We start from the raw sequence: 17,494 nt of genomic DNA on the forward strand, positions 1-17,494 counted from the left end.
TTGCTTTTCATTACAATAGACATAATAGACTTGTTTTCCAGTATACCCTATGAAGAAGGACTGGAGATGTTTGAAGAGAGTGTTTTTGATGATAAAAAGTTGACACAAGAGGAAAAAATTAGCTCTGTTGCACTCATGGACATGGTCTTAAAAACAATTTTATTTTATTTGGAGGAGAATTTTTCCAACAGAAAAATGGTGTGTCCATGGGTGCAGCATGTGCACCTACTTTTGCAAACATTGTTTTAAGTAAATGGGAGGAAAAATATGTGCTTAACTCCGTTTTTAGTAAATATTGGTTATTATACCGGAGGTTTCTGGACGATATAGTTATGTTCTGGACGGGAGGAGAAGAAGTTTTTATGGAATTTTTCCAATACATTAATAAAACTACTAAGTTTTTAAAATTTACATACACTATTAATTCAGAGACCTTAAAATACCTAGATGTAGAAGTATATAAAAAAGATGGTCAATTTGAAACAAAGGTGTATAGGAAAGACACCTATGTAAATTCCTTCCTGCATTATGATAGTGGGCACCCCTTACATTGTAAGAAGAACATTGTGAAGGGTCAGTTTGTAAGGGGTTCTAGAATGACCAGCAATCAAACTGACTTTAAAGACGAATGTGAAAAGTTAGAAAAAATGTTCAAGGATAGGGGGTACCCACTAGATTTTGTGGAAAGAATGAGAAGGGAGGTAGAGGAAGGAAGAGACCACAGATTTTACCCCATAAAAGGGATAGATCTAGACAGACATTTAGGGTTAATGAATAGTGAGGAAACAAATTCGGTGAAAGGTTATCAAAAGAGTTTAGTGGTGGAATACAACTTGGTAAATAAGAAATTGAAGAAAGTACTGGATAGGGAATGGAATGCCTTCTCCACCCTAACTGATATAGAAGAAATTAAAAAGATTCAACCTAAAATAATATATAAAAATGCACCCAATTTAAAAAGGATGATAGAAAAAATAGGGTATAATAATTCAGAACATAACAATAAAAGGAAAGGAACTTATAAATGTGGCAAATGCCAACAGTGTCCCTACATTATGAACACAAATGAAGTATATATACAAAGTAGAGGAAGGAAAATCACAAGTAAAGGTTTTTATAATTGTGATTCTAACAGAGTGGTATATTTAGTGGTATGTCAAGGATGTCAGTCCTTTTACATAGGGAAGACGGAAAGAAGTTTGAAAAAAAGAATTTACGAGCATACATACGACATCAGTAAAGGAAAGGAAACCAATGCTCTTTTTAAACACAGTAAAACATGTAATAAATATAGTTTTAAGTTTTTAATATTGGAGCAAATTAAAATAGATATTAGGGGTGGTCCGTGGGAAGACATCCTTGAAAGTAAAGAATTATGGTGGCAGGTGAACTTGGAGGCAGGAAAGGAACCAGGTTTGAATGATTACTTATCCATAGTGTCTCTATTGAAGTTAAAGGCAAATAAAATTTGATTGTAGTAACAATAAAAGGTCACAAGAGGGGGTAAAACATCAAAACATATTTAATTAAACATTAAAGAGGTGAAAAAGGATGGATTCTCTGGAAAAGATTTAAATGAAACATTTTTAACAATTTATAAAAACATAGACAACATGTTTTTTAACTTTTTTAAATAATTTATGAAAATATAATGTATTAAAAATGTATTTAAAAGGAGTTTTTAGGTAGGCAATGTATTTCATAAGCACTAAAGCACTTTATACAACTTTGAATTAATTAATATTCATGAATGAATACATTCAATATGATTTGATGATTTTGAAATTGTAGGAAGTGGTTTTATTGGTTTATTTTAACTAAATTGGTATGTGAAAGTACTTAAATAGAGCTGTTTGAAACAGAATATTGTCTGATGAAGTCCTGACAGGATGGAAACGTAATAGGAGAAGTAGCACTTATGGCGTTTTTTTGTGTGAATAATAAAAAAGTTTTCTTAACAACCTGACGAGGTGTTTTTGGCTGGAGGCACTACTTTTACTGGTTTTGGGTTCCGTTTCGAGTGCCTTACACACATTTATTCTTTGGTACTCCAGAAGTAAGCCATGACTAGGTTGACATACTCCATGCTCTTTCTTCCAACTGATCCTGCAGGTGAGGGAATAACATTCTGAGGACATTGGGACTGGGAATCTCCTTTTGTAGCCCTTTAAAGCACAAAAATTAAATTGGAAATTAAGTTCCTATTATTGACTAATGCAGAGCATTTTCCTGACTAACTGTGGTGAGAATGTTCCCATATATAGCAATACAGCACATATTTAAATGGATATTACCCTCCTTCTCTATTCAACATGTTACAGATAAACCCCTTCCAATACAGAATCAGTAGATTTAAGTTAATAACAATGTCTTGTAGGTGCATGACAACCTTCTGCATGTCTGTAGGCTACACCAAGCTGGTGAGTTATTGTAGGTTGAAAGGGCTAGTGTGATGGTGTCCACTGGCACAACTTGCCATCAATCTACCTACATTGGTGTTGCAGTAAGACATGATCAGTGATCAAAGTGAACTACCGAACTACCAGACAAATAATACTTCAAGTCTTTGAAGGCCTGATTGATTGCTAGGCAGTCCCTTTCAGTGGCTGAGTGTCTCTTTCAGCATTGGTCTGCTACCTGTTGATACAACCCACAGGTGCTCCTCACGTTGGATATGTTGGGTACACTGCTCCTAAACATATCGATAATGCAATGATGCATAGAAGGTAAATTATTTTCTAAAGCCAGGAGTCAATAAAACATGTACAGAACATAGGCTCCTTCTGAGTTCTTTAAGCACTTTACCTGCCTCAAGAGACCATTGAGAGGACCTTCCTCTGTTTGAGATCTGTCAAAGGACAGGTAGTGGCTAGAAAATTGGGCACAGTTTTTTCTGCAGTACCTTGCTGATCCAAGAAAAGGTGTACAGTCCAGTTTTTTTTATTTTGTTTTATTTTATTTTATTTATTTATTTTGGCTTCTATTTTTTTCTATTTCTAGTTTTAACAACACCTCCTTCCATCTAAGGTTTCCTAAGTACTGTTTCATTTACAATATCCAGTTTACTTTTCTTAGCATTTACAGTCATGTCTGCTTATCTTATAGATTCTAACACAGGCTACAATTTTCGTAAGTGAAGATTCCAGACTTATTCATGTATGTCCGCATCATTCAATCATGCTGTAGCATATCAGAAGTGAGGTTTTGCTATGTCATCCATCAGCCTCTGAAAGATAGCTTGAGACTCATGTAGTCAAACTCTTAACACTGTGTTCTGAAATAGACATTTATTGTTACAAAGGCTGATTTGATTTTAATTTGGCAGAAAGTGGTACATGGTATCTGCTGGCTTCCGATTGTCAAGAGGAGTGCTTTCAGATAACTGGCCTGCCCTAAGTTCTCTGTCAACTCATTAATTCTTGGCCTGGTATAACTCTTAAAATTTGATATGATATCCTAAACTCTTCACAGACTGTAAAACTGTTGGGGTTATTATCGGATGGTTGCAATCACTCTGTCACAAGTCTCCTAGTTTGAGTATATTTTCCAGATCTTTTCTTATCTGTTTTTGTGACTGGTACTCTGTGAAGTCACAATCTAGCTTTCATTTTAGGTGTTTCTCTGCATTATATTCTATCAGTTTCATTCTCTCACATAGCCTTCAAATCATCCTTTATTTCTTAGAGAATTTTTATTACTTCTTAGTTTTGCATTTTTCATGTATACATTCTGTGATCTTTTGTATGAATGCAAGTTTTCAGGCTCACTGCAGAATTTTGTACTTCTCTTCATGGCTTCAGTAAATAAATGTGATTGATTTGTTCTTTTATCTCTTACATGGCTATCTAGTTTTGTAGTTCAGCCATGTAGAATGACCTTTTCCACTTGCCCAGTAAGTTGTTTTCCATAGAGCACAATAACAGGTACAACTAATCTCCTGGGCTCTAATTTGGATGTTTAATTATATACATTTTCCATTTTGTCAACTTTCTACGTGTTGCTTTAATATGGACATAACCAGCTTTAGTTTATCCTGCAAAATAAAATCATGTTCAAGCACTCTTTTAGATGGCGTATTCTCCTCTCCCCAAGCTCCTTAGCAATGTAAGTCAGTCTTTTGGGGTGCTTGCCATACAGAAGTTCAAATGAGATTAACTCAGATGAAGCTTCTGGCATCTTCTGAATTGTAACCAATTAGTAGAATAACAAGTGGATCCCATTTTTACCATCTGCCTCGATAATTTTCCATTGCATAGATTTTAGTGCTTTACCTCACAGCAAGAGGTTCTCCGGTTCGATCCTCGGCTGGGGTGCCTTCTGTGAGGAGTCTGCATGTCCTCCCTTGGTCGCATGGGTTTCCTCCGGGTGCTCCGGTTTCCTCCCACATCCCAAAGACATGCTGCAGGTGGATTGGACACTCTAAATTGGCCCTAGGCTTGAGTGTGTGCATGTGTGTGTGCCTTCTATGGAAGGTTGGGCACCGGGCTGGCAAATCGACACCGTAAAACTCCACTGCCAATCATGAGCGGACAGGTGATCCGCTGTGGTGACCCCTAACCAGGAAAAAGCCGAAAGAAGAAGAAGAAGATTTTAGTGCTTTAGTGATCCTGTCTACTAATCCTTCAGTCTATGGTGAATGACTGACATCTTCAAATGTATTTCATTAAAGTTTAACTGATGCGATACCACTGTCAGAAACAGAATGCTTTAGTTAGTAAGTATCTCTTTAAGATTCTCATTTAGGTAATAACAGTACCAGTTCTTAGTCAATAGACTTGGCATTGCCTTTATATGTTGGTGATGATGCTGATGCTGCTGAAAATATTATAACATACTCTAGTATTGCTAGTATGACTGAGACCTGGAGTAGATTTTACTACTGCCCACAATTTCCGTAGCAATATGTTGGAATCGTACTTGTATGACAGAGATTGGGATCATGGAACTTTTATTCACAAGATGGTGTTCAGTTTTATGGCATTCCCAAGAAGTTCAAAATGCTTCCTTTGCTAATATTATTACTGGCAAGTAAATCAACTGGTACTCTTGCTTTAGTTTTGACCATCCATGGGTGACCACTGAACACATGACTTTGGGCTAGCTTTTTTGCTAGTGTCCTATGAGATTTCGACATTAGCAAACGATGTAGAATCTCTTCCCTTTCTTTACCTACTGTATATAAAATGTCTTATTTTACCTTAAAATAGGTGTAAGAAGTAATGGTGACTTCTTATTCACTATCTTTGTAAACTTCTTTCTTGTATAGAGTCTTACATCAGGTTTGCTGTTTCTTCCATTTTTATCTCCATACCTGTACTGCCGATTATTGTAAGCCTTTGAGCAGACCTTTGACTTGTATTTTGTCCTACTTAGGGTAATCTTATCATTTTACCTTCAGCTCCTATGCTGACATCATTTACATGTTTGAGTTTATGTTGCTTTATCATTGGGGATTATTCTGATAATAGAAACAAAAATCTCTTTTTTGTCTTACCACAACCAAGTAGACTCTTTTTGTAGCTTCTATACCAATTCCCTACTCCTAGGTTTGGTTCTGCACCTGTATATGAGGTTAGTTGCTCCTCCATTTTTATGCTGAAGGGTGTATCCAGCTGTTGCCTTACCTAAATCTTATCAAGTGTATCAACTTGCCACACCGTGGATACTCCTCCACACATTTTCCACAGTGATTTAAAATGGAGAAATTATTTTCATAATATTATATTCCATCAAATCAGTATACACAGATACAGGAAGTAACAGTTTTCCAAAAATGTTTGAATTTCTGTATGCATGATGGAATATTCATTACTTTCACCAAGAATGCATATTACCTCTAGTTTTTATTGTTATGAAGCTTATGGTTACATATTAAAATGATTTTTAAGGGTAATCTTGCTTCTAGTGTCTAGCAAGGTTTGAATCTCCCTTCATTTTAAAAATATAGTATACTTCATTAACTTGGTTGTATGACAATGGCACAGTACTGACTCATTTATTCTATATGTAGTTTTATCATAGTTTCCAGTATCAGTTTTATCTGTGGCATGCATTCCAGTTTTCAGATTTTTACTGCTAGCATTCTTTCAATATTACTAGCACAGAACATGCAATATAATCTCTGCCCCACCTTTGAAACAAAAATTAAATAAAACAACACTGTGGCTTGTAGTTCCACAAAACAATGCTTTTTGTTATCGGGACACTGTCTGCATAGCTCTGCCTTCACATGATGCTCAGGCTGCAGGTTTTACCCAGTTCTTGATAACAGCTCTATGTCAGAGGAGTACACCTTGATGCAGTCTATAGCTTAGGCACAGCTGTGCAGAAATACTTCACATCTCCAACTTCTTCCTTCCAGAAATCTGCAGGTAAGGAACTAACTTTCTGAAGATTTGGGGTCTGAAAACCTCCACTTATAGCATGGTAATTGGCAATCAAAAATCTCTTACCGAGACTAAGTATCCTTCTGGCTATCTGTTACTTGAATGTTCCCACATACTATACTGTAACACATTTAAAGGCACAGTACACACTTTCTCTATGTAATATACACACACACACACACACACACACACACATTATATATATATATATATATATATATATCTATATATATGTGTGTGTGTGTGTGTGTAGAGAGAGGGGGTGGGGAGATGTGCATGTGTATACAGAAGCATTACATGATGATAGGCACTCAACCAAAGTGGCAGAACTGAAAAACTGATTGCACATGAATGAAAATCATATTACTGCAACTTATTTCATATGCTAACAGTTTTATGCCAAGTTTTAAAAAGGCAAGTAATTTGCTTGAAAATTAAACAGGTAGCAAAACAAACTAATCTACAAAGTAACTGTTGGCTTGATTGAATTATTGAAACTACTCTCAAAAATGAAAAATATTTGTATTATTTAATTTGCCTGTAGTGATGATTTAAGCATGTGATTCTCAATTACCCTTTTAAGATACAAAAACTGCATTTCATTTTCTCAGTACCATTAATTAATATGTTTTGAATATGAGCAGGTTACCAAGACTGGTATACATACCTGTACAAATGCAACAGAAATAAAACGTATCACAATTCAGGAAAAAGAAAGGAAATTATACACCGAAGTCATAAATGACTAGGTAAAATATTATTTGCACCATTTAGTACTCATGTTGTTATTCAGGTTGCATGATTTTGTGGTTTCATTTCCAAAAAAAAGAAAAAAAAATCTCTTTTATATAGGAAAAACAGTTTTTTTTTTCTCACTGTTTGACACCAGTCTCAGTTAACAACCTCTTCTCTAGACAGTTAGCCCATTCATTCCTCTTCATTGTAGAGATGGTTAATCAGGGTGGTTTGAGGTTCTCAGTTTAGCTTTCCCACCCCTAACACATGCACACACACACACATATGACAAGATATAGAGCGAGCAATGGAGTGTAATGGCATAACAGAGGGACCATCACCTCACTTTCACAAAGGGCATTCCCTCCGAGCAATCCCAATACCAAGGCGCAAGGAATGAGCTCCCTAGTCTTGGTAGTTAACACCACCAAGTGTTCTCCTTAGTGTATGCAAATCCAACAGTAAACATGCCACACCCCATTGGAGACATTAACTGAACTGCAGTCACCTGGGTTCCAGCTGGGAATCCATTCCCTGCACCACAGAGGCAGGCTATATGTAACGACTACTATGTGCTCTGATTGTACTCTCTAGTTTAGAAGGCAGCAGTCACAAACAGACAGCTGGACAGTCACTTAGATGTTCAGTTACTTTTAACAGTGCCCTTGGATATAACTTATTTTTGGTGTGGGGATTTAATCCTAAGCATCTTGGAATAATTATGCATTGGACATCAAACAGATAAAACAGCCTCACTGCAGTATGTAGCATCAGTATAGTGCTAAGACCACTGCATTAATAAGAGGTTATTATTAATGGTGAAAAACAAACTGTACCCATTATGTATTCAGTTACAAAATAAATTATGTTGTATAAGATTTGTGAATGCTATCCTGTGGACATACTTGCTTAGACATGCAGACCTGAAAACTGCTCTTGCAGAAAGTGCTACCTTATTTTTTTCCATTTCATCAAAAATAAGCCATCCATTGATTTGCAATGCAATAAACTGCCTTCACATGCCCACTTCATGCACAGAAAGAAATAATTTGCTCTTGCAGCTTAACTAACAAATATCAATCAAATGTGTTTTTCATTTAAATATAACATCTGGAACAAAATTATTATTACAAAGAATTAGAAAAAAGTACTAGCGATACTTCAAGAAATTCATAGATATTGGCAGAAGATATTCTCAAAAATTCATAGGTTTTACAGCTACCTATCCAGTTCTACTCACAAGGCAACAGAATATATCTTGAACATATGAGTCTGCATTAGACACACACACACACACCTGGATCTAGCACTAAGCAACTAAGGAAGTTGCCTAGGAGGGCCCTTATTGGCAGGGGGGGGGAGGGGTAAAAAAATCCCTTCCATAATTGAAATCAAGCCTGAAATTGTCTGCAAACAAAGTAGGGCTTTTGGATCTCATAAGAGACATTCTGCAAGAACACTGAAGGGCTTTAGGACCTTGCAGGAGACTTCTGTAAGGAACAGCAAGCCCCAGAAATCTCAGTATTGGGACATTTTCTTAATGTAAATCAGAGCAGGACTGACTTTAACAGCAGTGGGAGGTTTGATTCAAAAAGGCAAGCAGGACCAATTTGATTTAACAGCAGGATCATGGGAAACTGATGAGTGCAAATACCAGTTTGTGATGATTTAGTTACAGTGAAAGACTGTGTGTGTGTGTGTGTGTGTGTGTGTGTGTAGCAAGCGGTTTGTTGATTTAGCAGCACAGACAGAGTGCGTGTGTGTAATGCCCTATTCAGATGGGCTGTATAGTTAAGTGATTTTTCTCAGAGGCAAACCATGAGCTTTGATTATTAGCAAGCAAGTGCCTTCTTCTTTAAAGTTTTTTTTTTTTTTGGAAATCCCGGAGAGTTACACTCTGTCAATGTCAGTCATAAAAAATTCAAAGTTGTTATGTCCGATGTCATTGGCACAGCAGGTAACATACTTGCCTTTGGTGCAGAAGGCAGTGGATTCTCTTCCTGCATCAGGTAGACTGATTGCTGACACTACAATGTAGCATAAGGGGGGAGGGTGTACACTCCTAAGTATGTCCTCTTTTGGATGAGATGGCTAGTAACTATGAACCTGTTAGTTGTTTCTAGCCATTCCTATTGCATTTCATAGCGCACCACTTTTTTGTTGTTTTGCAACATGGGTAATTTATTCTTCAGCGGCAGGAAGCACTATATATGTAGCTGAAGCACTGAATACAAAGTTGTTTGCCAGCAGAAACCTCTTCATTAGTTGACAGATCACTTTAATGTGGAATTATTCACATCACTTTTGTTTCTGCATAGATTTTGTATATTGTTTGTTATTGTTGGATTATAATGACAGTAATCTGAATGGTGCTGAAATTGGTACCTTGTCATTATCGGTTCATATATGTTTTGTTTCACTATTTACAGGAAAAATGTTCAAAACTACAAATTGAAATTACACTCTAACAAGTGGTACCGTATTAAACAAAGAATGTAATTTAATACTGTCAGGAAGATGAATCAAAGAACATATGCATTTATGCAAGGACATAAAAATGTATGCAGGGAAGCCAAGGTTTGAAAACAACTCAAAGGTACATTTAGTCTGCCACTGGCCAAGTGCATTTTCTATGAATGTGAGTTTTAGTGCAGTTTCATTGAATGTGAGTTTCAAGGGCAGGGAAGTTTACTGTTGTTCATGCTAAGCCTGCTTTTATTGTGAGACTGTTTTGCTTAGCAAATGGATAGCGTTGTTTGTGCTATAAAATATGGAATAAAAGTTTTAAATAACATCCGAATATCTGTAATTACTGTAGAAATAAAGACGAAAATAGAATGCAGTCTGACAGGTTTGAACAGTGTTTATGGTAACTGGGGGGATAGTGAGAGAGGCAAGTAGTGGGACACTGGAATGGCTGCTCAGCAGGGATGTTGGGGGGTAGGGATATTGAAGGGGTGTGGACATGGGAGGGGCCCTTATCCATTACCCTGCCTAGGACCCTTTTTGACCATGATTTGGCTCTGTGTATATACACACACACACACACACACACACACACACACACACACACACACACACACACCTTCACAAAAATATTTGGGATAACAGCTTTCTGGTCTCCATCTTTGCCTATCACTATAAAACGGATATGATCAGTTAAGAGATGATTTCAAACAAAGAATACAATACTCAACCTTATGATGTCAGATCAGTATGAAAAAGAAAAAAAGCAGTGTGAAACATCAAAATAAAAGTAGTTTTCTTGCACTAGAAGTGATAATAGTTTGAAGGACAGTTCTCGAATAAGAAAGCAGCAGACCATTAACAGTCTGTTTACATACTCAAGAGTTGTTAAAATAATTACATACGTATATTACTTCCACATTAGTGGAACTAAACATATAAAACATATTTTCAGATTTACATTTATACAACAGCAGATTTGGAGAAACGTGTTTGCTTAAACATAAATGAATAATATAATAATGCAATGGTAGAGTGCTGGATGCATGATGACACTGAAAAGAGACTTAGGCCTAAGATAGCCAGAGTATACGGGGACAAATGATAATTTGTTGGGTTTAAGGACATGCTGGAATCAATGCTGCCTTACATCTGAAACAGTTTAACTCTTCTCTCTTTTTCCAGTACATGAACTCCACTAGTTTCTGCCAATTCTGGTTTGCCCTCCTATTTTTCTGAATCAATTTTAACCTTTTATTACCAGTTGTAGGATCTAGTCTAACCTTCTTGCTAATACTTTGGCCAGTATCGTTATATTTGTATTTATCAAGCAAGTGGGTGGATAGCTTTGTACTTCCATCCTGTCTCTGTTCCATTTTGGTATTGATGTTATTCTTACCCATCTTACCCAATTTGGGATTACACCTATTTTTTTTTATCCTGTTATACTTTTCGTTCTGCAGCTTCCGCATCTCTCTCTCTCTCTCTCACTCCACTTGTAGAACTCCGATGGAAATCTGTCTAGGCCTCCTGATTTTCCTTCCTTCATTTTAAGAATAGCAATCTAACCTCATCTTTGGTGATGTCTGCATTTGGCAATTCCTTCTGCGTCTGTCCCAAGTCTATTCCCTTCTCCAAGTTTTCCCAGTCCGGTCATATATTCCATATTTTTATTCTGCATAAATGTTTATAATACTCCCTGAAGCATTCTTTGATTTCTTTATCATATTCTTTGCTCTTACCCTTTTATGTTAACAGCCCATCTTCCTCCCGTTTTCTGAGTTCATATTTTTTTTTTATTTTTATCTTGTGATTTTCCCAGCACCCACCTGCAATCTGCTCAGTTCCCATCACTGTGGTGACTTTTTTCTGTAGCTCCCTTATCTTTCTATCTTCTTTTCCTTTTTGTTTTCTTGATTCTGTCATATTTCTTTCTAGATCACCACCGACAGACATTACATCATGCTTATCACCTCATCTGCTTGTTTTCTTCTGTATTGTTAGTCCTTCATTATTTTTCTCCTGATCACTGCCTTTACTCTATGTGAACAGTGCTCCTTCAGCACCTTCCTGATTCATTGTAATTTATTTGTTTTATTTATTTTACATTTGTTTACCGGGCTAGTCTAACTGGATATATTTCCATTTTCAGTAGAGGCCCGGGGAGAAAAGCTCCAAAAATAGCATAAAGAATTTAAACAACAATACTATCACAAAGTAATAGAAAGATTTAACAAAAATACCAAGAAATAGTATTAAAGTGCAGAGATTAAATTAAACTAAAAAACTAAATAAAAAAAAATGTACGTACTGGTTAAGACAAGTCTTTTTACAGTATCACACATGAGGTAGTTTATAATATAAAAAGGATAGTATTTGTACAGAGGGATAATATAATTTTAGTAGTTACAGCTACTGCTTTAGGGAGATAAGCAATGTTTAAGTGCAACATGGGAAAAAATGGAGAAAAAAAGAAGTGGCATCAGAAATTAGTCAGGGTTGCTGCAGGGGCATAACCAGTGTGTTTTGAGGTGTCTTTTAAGCTTTTGTTTAAATAGTGTAAGAGAAGGAAGTAAAGTTAGTTCACTAGTTAATAAGTTCCAATTTTTTCCAGCAGTGTTGCAGAACAGGGAATCACCTGCCAAGTTGTTGGTCTTGCTTATGTTAGCTAGAAGTTTACAGGAGGAGCGTAAGGAATTAAGACTTTTGTAGGGGATAATAAGATTAGCGAGTATGGGAGTGTTGTTAGGTTGCTAAAATATCTTGTGGGCAATAGTCAGCTGGGAAAATATCAAATTGTTTTGTAGTTCTAGCCAGCCTAGCTGCTGTAGAGTTTGACAGTGGTGAATTCTAAAGGGATTACCTGTTGCAAATCTGGCGATGCTATTGTAGGAGTTAGCTAGTTTGAGAAGGTTATTTTTTTTTAAGTTAGTGTATATGGGTGAAGCATAAAGAAGAGTTGAGATTAAATGAGAGTGGGCAATTGTAGTTCTAGCTCTTGGAATTAAGAAGGGTTTAATTTTATATAATGAGCCCATTTTTCTGTTTACTGTTTTAATAATGTTGTTTATATGGTTATCAAAATTAAGGTTATTGTCAATTGTAATTCCTATCAGTTGTAATGTATATCCTTTAGAACTATTTCCCTGCATTTTTCCTTTTATATTGTTTCTTCCTTTTGTAAATCACCCATCTCTATCCCATTACTCCTCAGCCTACATTCCCCACAGTTATGGTCTATAGCAGTGGTATACTTGCCCAATATGTCGGTATACTTGCCCAATATGTCAGCCTACACATTCCAGTTAGTTATGGTCTATAGCAGTGGTATAAGCTGCCAAATATGTCAGCATTCCCACCCCACAGGTCACATAAGTCAGCATGGTTGTCAGCCTACATTCCCCACAGTGATGGTCTATAGCAGTGGTATACTTGCCCAATATGAACCTTTCCTTTATTTCAGTGCTCTTCACCCTTCCCTCAGTACCTTTCACAACCAATAACTTATCAAGCCTGCTTACCTGTAACATGATATTACTCATGAAATTGTACTCCCTCATCTCCAGGTGGTTTCTCTTCCATATGTCTACCCATCCACATGTTTTTTTCAAGTCTTACCTCATTTTTTTGTTGTGTTTCTTTTTTCCCCTAACAGCTGGCTCTTCTCTTGTTCTGTTGTGACATTAAAGACTCTGCCTATAATTTCTGTTCCTCATTTGTGCCCATTCTTTAAAACAATTGCTGAAGAAATCCCTTTCATCTTTGTGATGCCCATATATGCTGTTAATGGTCTATCTGTCACCCCTGACCTTCCTTGCTATGTTTGCCATCTTCCCTCACTATTTCTAGTAGTGTCTTCTCCATTATTATCCACAGGCCTTTCCTAAATGTTATAACTACCCCCTTCTACCATTGCTTTGTTATTAACTCACATTTGAGGTGATCTGAACATAAAATCCTCTCCCTGTCTCCAACTTACATTTTTGTTTCCTTGCGGAATACTGTATCCCACTTAGCCCGCTGAGACTTGTGCATATTCTATTCCCCTTGACTTGGTTAGATAACTCCTCACATTCCACAAGACCATATTTGTCTTATACTCATCTCCTCTCCCTTGGTTTCTAACCCTTTTCACATCTGTCATATGACCCCTTGCTACAGGGCATCTGCTCTTAGTTGAATGTTCCATTTCTTGTCTTCTCTCTACATCCAGACCCACTGTAAAGGAAAGGTCTGTCTCTCTCCAGCTCATGGTGTTCACTCCAAACATAAGCCCCCACTTCCCTAAACAATGTGGCTAGCTTTCACTGTCCATATTTTACATGGCAGAATCCCAGAAATGGTGTTGATAATTTCTTCAATTTATTCATAGCTGTCTCATTAGCCCTTTACCCCCCCCCACCCCAACATGCACCTTCCATTTATATAGCAAATCATTTTTACTGTCTTTTATCAGTTGTGCAATACATCCCAATACTTCTTTATTTTGGGCTTTAGGCCTGTTCATACTGTTAATTTTTTTAATATAAACACACACACACACACATATCTATATATATATATATATATATATATATATGTGTGTGTGTGTGTGTGTGTGTGTGTGTATCTATATATATATAGAGAGAGAGAGGGAGAAAGAGAAAACAGAGTACCTTTATAATTAAATCCTTCTTAACTCACACAGGCAACTGAAGCAGTAAATAGAGCTTTTCTTCTCAGCATCACCCCCTCCCATTGGTTTGTGCATGGCCCAGTGCGTGAGTCTCATGTTGCATTCATGGATAAAGTCTGCCAAACAGGTTAAGTTGATATGCTCCCTTTTGCCCCTTTCCAGTTTTCTAAGTGGTTGATCAGGAGGTTTCTATTTAATCATTCAACCTTCCCTGTATGTCCATTCCTTCCATTTCTGGATTGCTTATCTTTTTACTTCATGTCTTGGGTCTCTCCTACTTTCTGGTTTCCTGTTGTACACTTTGATGCTATCTGCAATGCTTTGATCCAGTTATTTTATTCCCTTCCCTTGTGCAGCAATTAACTTGAAAGTCCCTGGAGATGCCTGAGGGTCTGCCTTCCTATCTGCAGGCTGGACCATCTTTCCTCTTCCCAGCTCTTACTTTTGCCTGGGCTACTTCTTTTCCTTGAACTTTTTTATTCTTGGATAATATCTTAGCCATTCTCTGCCTACCCCAGCTTGCGCCCTTGCTTTTATTCCCATGGTTTAATATCTGTCTGGTCAGTGATTATCTGTGTCTCTTGTTATGCTATTCTCAGCACCATTCATCTTTCCTGTTGCCTATTCAGCATGTGGTACAGTCCTGCCTTGTTTTGTTTTCTTCCATGTTTGTATTCTGATGTCTCATGTTGCTCTTTCTGCCTCCTCCTCTCCTCTCTCTCACTATGTAGATTCACCAGCGGATCCATGTCAGACAGGGAGTCTGAATTACTAAGTTCTTAGTGTATATTGTGTGTTCCACCATACAAGCATTTTGCTCTGAAACTTTGTATGTCCACCTTCATACGCAGCCTCTGGTACCTTCAATATCCAGACACCTACCCTACATGTTTATCTTGGCTATTGTGTTTACCAGCTCATGTCTCTGCCTATATAGGCAGTCAGAAAAATCATCAACCACCTTTAATAAACATTCCTGCAAAGGTAATTGTTCTCTGCAGCAGTGCGTGCCTTAAGATCTCTTCCTTGTCTTTATTTTCATGTAGGCATGTGAGCCCTTTCCTTGTTTAGCTAACATTGTCAAGATATTTTCTCCACACTCTGTTAATGCATTCTATAATGATCCCTGGTAACTGGTATCTTTACTGTAGCAATTCATTTACATATGTTGCTACCTCCAGCTCTGATATTCTTTCCTGTGACTCTTAGCTTACATCTTATGGATCTAGTTTTTTTTTTTTTGCTCTATTTCTTTATGTGTCTTCAGTTCTCTTATTTCTGTAACATTGCCCAGTAGTGTTGCTGTCAGTTTGACTTTGTCTTCCTCCAGCTCATGTAGCACTTCTTTACAACGTGCTGCCAGCCCCCTACCGCATCTCTTATTCTTCCTACATCCTTTGCCATATCCATTAGCTTTTGGAATAAAACGCATAGTTGTTACTCTTTTTGTGCAGCTTTAAAAGTTGTCATGTGCTCCTCTGTATGTTCATATTTGCTCATCTTGTTTATTTTCCCCCTGTGTTCAATTCTGGGATTTTTTTTTTTTTAACTTTCATCACAGGCCAGTCCAGAGTTTTTGGATTAAGCAGCCATTCTGTTTGGGCAGTTTGGTGCCTCCCTTAGATGAATCCTATAACTTCATCTCAGAATTCACTGACTACAAAGTTGTAATTAGTCCAAACTAAATATTATCATAACTCAGTAAGCCCCATAAATTCACTGTTTCAGTTTTTCTTCCCTTTTCTCCAAACTTCTTATAATTCCTCTTCCTTCTGGTATAATACAAGTTGAAATTATTCTGTCTATAGTACCAAAATTAACTTTTTATACTAACCATTATCTTTTGCTCTTATACCTCACCTTTAAAGGGCCTTCTTTAGCATTATTGCCTAAGCCTTCACTTGTTTGCATTCTATTGGTTAGTATAAATCTATGGACCTATGAGTCTAATGCTGATGTTCATGTCTGCAGCAAATTGTACTGATAAACATTACAAGGATTCAGTGGTGCATTCTTGGAGGTTGCAAAGTATGTAAGTTGTAGGTGATTGTCTGTTGGGGGGGGTGTCTATGTTAAAAGATCAACTTTTGAAATAGTTGAATTTCATATGATTGGACTCATATGACTGACTATTTAAAAAGTTGAACGCGTCTCTATTGGCTTAAACAGAGAATTATCCTGAGATCGAGGTACAGTAGGGTTTGGGAAATATGCCTCTTGCCCACTATAGTGCAGTCTTGCAGTTGGTATATGTAATTAGCAGCAGAACGTGCAGAGGGGCTTGCCACCCTGCTAAAACAATGTTTTTGAGCTTTTATACATTTCAATTTTGCTATTTAAAAAGTTGATCATATGATATAGATCCATCTGAGGGGGTGTTGAAAGATAAGTGAGCTGGAACAGACTGAAAAACAGACCTACATTTGGACTTCAGATTGTTGCATTCACACTCTCAACAGCTCTATTTATTGATGTTAATACTCTTGGTACAGTATTTTTATCTTTATGTTGTACAGTGTGTTTGCATCTGTCTAGGCCAACCTTTATCTTTGTACCATTTAGCTACCATCTACCTGACTGATGATGACATGTTTTCTGAAGTCAGTAATGTATGACCCGAGTGGGTGGGTGGATTTCATTTCTATGGACTGTTTCCAATTGTTGTATTTTCTTTGAACTTGGATGTGCAAGTGGATCCATTGTGTCAGCAGCTGTAATGGTTATCCTGAGAATGTGAAGTTCTACTGTGGAGTAAGCTGCTGAACTGCTTATAATTTTCTTTCTTTGTGGTGATGACTAGAGCTTTGCTAGACCTGAAACAAATTATAGTAATATGTTGAATGTCTTAATCATTTAGTCTGGGGTAAGTTGATTCAGTTTTTGACCTACCTTAATCATATTGCCTCTAGATTTGCTATGCCTCCACTGAGCCCATGAGGGGACTGCAAAGGATTTAGTGCCAGTTTTTATAGAGACTGTACACTAAGGACATCACTTCCATAATCTTGATTAACTGCATTTGATATCATTATTTAATAGTTACTTCTTTGCTTTGTTTTTGTAAAGCATGGAGTGCAATGGTTATACTCTGAATTCAGGAAAAAGAAAATCAGCATTGTTAAGTGTTTTTATGACATAAGAATGGAGCATAGGAGCTTAAGAAAATGTTAGTTATCTGCCAGTGCTGTTAATTTCTAATATCACACTATAACATTAAACAGGCAACTTTATA

This window comes from Protopterus annectens, chromosome 1.part0 (genome assembly GCF_019279795.1).
Source record: "Protopterus annectens isolate FY-2018-M chromosome 1.part0, PAN1.0, whole genome shotgun sequence".
Lineage (NCBI taxonomy): Eukaryota > Metazoa > Chordata > Ceratodontiformes > Protopteridae > Protopterus > Protopterus annectens.